Below are 5,123 nucleotides of genomic sequence, written 5' to 3' on the forward strand. Positions count from 1 at the left end.
ACACCATATCTCAAAGAGCTCCGATTTCAGGAGCTCTCTCCCAGTCCTAAGTTAGTGACTGAGAGGCTAGATTTCTGGTTCCTCATCTTGACAGCAGCAGTCATCGTGATTATCATAAACTTATAAATGCTTCGGCTGTACGTTAGATTTTCGAAAAAAAAAAACAGACTGGAAAAAGTACAACGGCGAGCCACAAAACTGATTCCAAATATAAAAAATAAATCATACGAAAATCGACTTAAGCACATGAATCTGTTTTCCCTAAAAAAGCGTAGACTCAGAGGTGACTTGATACAGGTCTTTAAGATTTTAAAGGGAATTGACAATATCAAAAGTGACCAAATTTTCACATTGAATGAGAATCAGACAAGAAACAATGGTCTCAAACTGTCCGGAAATAGATTCAATTTGGAAGTAGGTAGAAACAACTTTGCCAACCGTGTAGTTAATGAATGGAATAATCTTCCTGCACAGGTAGTGCAATGTAGTTCAGTTCGAAGCTTTAAGAATCATTTAGATAAATACCTAAGTAAGATGCTGTAATGATTATAATTTATGTTATATTATTTGTTTTTGTTTTGTTATAATTTGTCTGTCTGATTTTCATTTATTATTAGTTATATGTCAATTTATTATCATTTACTATTTACCTGTTTGTTTGTTATTCAACTATACCTATGCATTTATTTATGTATTTTATTTGTTATTTACATTATTATAGTTTTTATTTATTATTAATATGATTTTTTTTTTTTTTGCATCCGACCTAGATATGGATCAAAAGGTCTCCTGTCGGCATGCTCCGCCTTTGTAATCCTTTGTAACTCTAAGTTACCTAACAAAAGGTTAAAAATATAGAAATCATAATTATTTTCTGTTTATATACACTAAAATCTAAAAAAGTGATGGGCAATTTGTTTTAGCTGACCCCTCCTCCTATGACGTACCCTAATATATATTTTCTAAATCTTGCTGTAACAATTCACAGTCTTCTTCATCTTTTAGTCTTCACACACTCACACCACTAGCTAAGAGTTGGGCTTAGTTCAGCTAAAAATTAAGTTAGGACGGCAGTTAGCAGTCGACTTAGTTCTTCGGGAGTTACACCAAATCCCAAGTTGGAGAATTTTAGAGCTCCTTTAGCTCAGTCGGTAGAGCTTTGGAGTAGCGTCACACAAGGCTCCGGTTCGACTGTCGGAATTATTTGATTGACATACGCCGTCAATGGCGATTCTATTTAGGAATTGCAACGACGAAAGTACATCAAGGATTCGTACCAGCTTCACCCTTAGCTAAGAGTTGGGCTTAGTTCTCCGTAAAATTAAGTTAGGACGGTAGTTAGCAGTAGACTTAGTTCTTCGGGAGTTAGATCGACTCCCAAGTTGGAGAATCTTAGAGCTTCTTTAGCTCAGCCGGTAGAGCTTTGACCTAGAGTCACGCAAGGCCCCGGTTCGAGTCCCGGGGCGACTGTGTCGAAATTATATATATATATTGGTAGGAGGCCATGTTGTATGCATGATTTCAAGAAGTCTACAGCGACAATGGCGTTGTTGAGCTTATATTGAAGCTTTAATTTGTCTCGTGCAACAAGTTTCTGTGCTGGTTCCAAATAGCTGAGAAGGTGTCCAAAAGACATTTGGTGCGGTTTTCTCTTTTTTAATTTCTCCAATACGTATTTCGACCTTACTCGGTCATCCTCAGGGAGGGAGTTACAATGTTGGTGATTGCATAAGTTTATATACAGGCCGTACATTGGCCGAACACTGGGAGAGGTCATTGCCTATAGCCGTGATCCGTAGCGCTGCGTACGTGGAAGTAGCAACTTTCTTGTGGATTGTGGAAATGGGTGTTATTGTTTGTGTTATGTGCGTCTACTGCTTGGGAGTGTGGTTGTGGGCATAAGTTGTATGTTAATGGAAGGTTTTTCGATGTAAATGTTCACTGCTTCGGCCATCTTAAGGCGAAGGGGGTCGTGAGCTTTGTAAATTATTTTAGTGTTTTCGTTTAGTGTTTGTCTGGTGATGGTGGTTTTGTGTTCTTTTATCATGTGTGTTTTGATGGCGCCATTCTGGAGGTGGTATGTGAGTCTTTTGGAGAGGGTCATAGAAGTCATGCCAATGTATGAGGAGGTGCGGTGCTGACAATCACCGACAGGGCAATCTAATTTTTACACGACGTTGACTTCTTGTAGAGGAGGGTTGGGGGGCTGGCTGTTGTTCTTCATTACCAGGGTGAGTGTTTTAGAGGTTTTGTAGTATACGATTAGGCGTATCTTAGTGTCTGGGTTGATGGGTCGAATGTTACGTGTGATAATATTTCGAAGTGTTCTTTCGTCTTCTTTGTAGCCGGTGTCCATATGTCCTTTGTAGTACAGATCTAGTGTTGTTATATTGGTGTTTGTGGGTGTTGGTTGGGCGATAAAGGAGTTCGTCTTGTTTTTGATGGATTCGATGGAGTGCTGTGGATAGCCGTTGTTGACGAGTAGTGTTGTTATACGTTGGAGTTCGTTATTCGTAGTTTTCCATGTACTGCTGTGGGAGAAGGCTCTGTTCACTAGTGATCGGATGACGCTTTGTTTGTAGCGTTCTGGGCATTCGCTACTGCCGTTAAGACAGAAACCGAGGTTAGTGTCTTTGACGTAGACTTCAGTCGTGAATCGATCTGAAGCTGTGCCTACTAGTATATCTAAGAAGGGGAGAGTGCCATCGTTGCGTTGGTGTTCATAGGTGTAATTGAGGGTTGAATGTTTCTTGAACGTGTGTGAGAGTTGAGTTACTGATTGGGGATCTTTTGCGCTAATAAAGATGTCAACATACCGGGCGTAGATGGAGGGCTTCATGTCAGGATGGTCGTTGAAGATTTTCTCTTCGATGGATCCCATATAGAAGTTGGCGAAGAGTGGCCCAAGGGGGGATCCCATTGCCACGCCGTCAACCTGTACGCGCATTTTCCCATCTGGACCGTAGAAAGGGGCTTCCATCGTGCAGATTTCAAGTTCTCGGAGGATTGCTTCAGGGGCGGCGAGGGGTGTTGAGTTGGGCTTGTGGTAAATACTCTGGCAGATGAGGTCAATAGTCTCTTTTACTGGCACGTTTGTGAACAGATTCTCGACATCTAATGAGGCTATGACCCCTACTGGTTGGGAGGATTCAAGGATGGTGAGGAATTCCTGTGAAGATTTTAGGCTGTAGGAGGTTGGGATGTATGGGGTTATTAGGGAGTTAAGGCGTTTGGCAAGTTTGTAGGTAACTGTAGGTGTTTGGCTGATGATAGGGCAGAGGGGGTTTCCAGGTTTGTGTGTTTTAACATTCCCAAAGGCATACCCAAGTTTGTGGTCTCCTTCGACTGGGGGAAGTTTGGTGGTGCCTGCTGTTGTGTTATTTTTTCTGATGATCTTGTTGAGTTTCTTTCTCAGATCAAGGGTGGGGTTAGTTGTGATGATTTTGAACTTGTTGGTGTCGTCTAGTATGGTTTTCATCTTTCCAACGTATTCTTCCTTGTCAAGTAGGACGTAGATGGAAGATTTATCTGCCCTACGTATGACGATATTATCCTGCTCTTTCAGTTCTTTGGCTGCTTTCCGAAGAGGGGGTGTGAGTAGGGAGGTATTGTGGTGTCCTCTTCGTTTATTGACTTCAGCACATATTTCAGATGTTAGATTGGGGTTGGTAGTAATCTTTTTCTCTTTTTCTAGTTGGTGTATATTGTCTAGGAGCAGTTCCATTTCGATTTTCTTGTGGAGATGGTAGGGCTTGGACATGTAGTGGCAGTTGAGTCCAAGGTTAAGGAATTCAACTTGCTCTTTTGTAAGCTCAGCGCTGCTGAGGTTTATGAATTGATCCTTAGATCTCGGGATGGAGACTGGACTGCCGTATAAGTTGGCAAGTTTGCGGCCGACCCTTCTTCTGGCTTCTAGAATATGTCTATCAGACATATTTAGGAGTGCTGTTTCAATGGAGGTTTTGATGTCTTGCTGGATGTCTTCAGTGTTGTTCCATTTTGAACAGGTATTATGATACTCTGCTCGCAGTTGCTGGAGTAGCGATTCCTTCGCCTGCAGTTCTTCCTTCAAGTAGGATAGTCTATCTTGAGGGTTGATTCTCCGGCTGTTGGCCTGGCGACGATATGTAAATTTTGGTAGGAGGCCATGTTGTATGCGTGATTTCAAGAAGTCTACAGCGACAATGGCGTTGTTGAGCTTATATTGAAGCTTTAATTTGTCTCGTGCAACAAGTTTCTGTGCTGGTTCCAAATAGCTGAGAAGGTGTCCAAAAGACATTTGGTGCGGTTTTCTCCATTTTAATTTCTCCAATACGTATTTCTTTTACATGATAAAAGAACACAAAACCACCATCACCAGACAAACACTAAACGAAAACACTAAAATAATTTACAAGGCTCACGACCCCCTTCGCCTTAAGATGGCCGAAGCAGTGAACATTTACATCGAAAAACCTTCCATTAACATACAACTTATGCCACACTCCCAAGCAATAGACGCACATAACACAAACAATAACACCCATTTCCACAATCCACAAGAAAGTTGCTACTTCCACGTACGCAGCGCTACGGATCACGGCTTTTGGCAAGGACCTATCCCAGTGTTCGGCCAACGTACGGACTGTATATAAACCTATATAATCACCAAACATTGTAACTCCCGCCCTGAGGATGACCGAGTAAGGTCGAAATACGTATTGGAGAAATTAAAAAAGAGAAAACCGCACCAAATGTCTTTTGGACACCTCAGCTATTTGGAACCATCACAGAAACTTGTTGCACGAGACAAATTAAAGCTTCAATATAAGCTCAACAACGCCATTGTCGCTGTAGACTTCTTGAAATCATGTATATATATATATATATATATATATATATATATGTATTTACCTAGTTGTATTTACCTAGTTGTATTTTACGGGAAGGGGAGCTATGCTCGTGGGGTCCCGTCTTCATATCTCATTTTATCTAAACTATTTTTAAATTCATGTATTGTTTTTGCACACACCACTTTCTCATCTAACTTGTTCCAACTGTCTATTGCTCTGTGAGGAAAGCTGTTCTTTTTAAAATCTCTTCTATAGCTGTCTTTTTTTATTTTCTTTCCGTGTCCTCTTGTA

Source organism: Oratosquilla oratoria, chromosome 42, assembly GCF_046742065.1.
Source record: "Oratosquilla oratoria isolate Oo_2021 chromosome 42, ASM4674206v1, whole genome shotgun sequence".
Classification (NCBI taxonomy): domain Eukaryota; kingdom Metazoa; phylum Arthropoda; class Malacostraca; order Stomatopoda; family Squillidae; genus Oratosquilla; species Oratosquilla oratoria.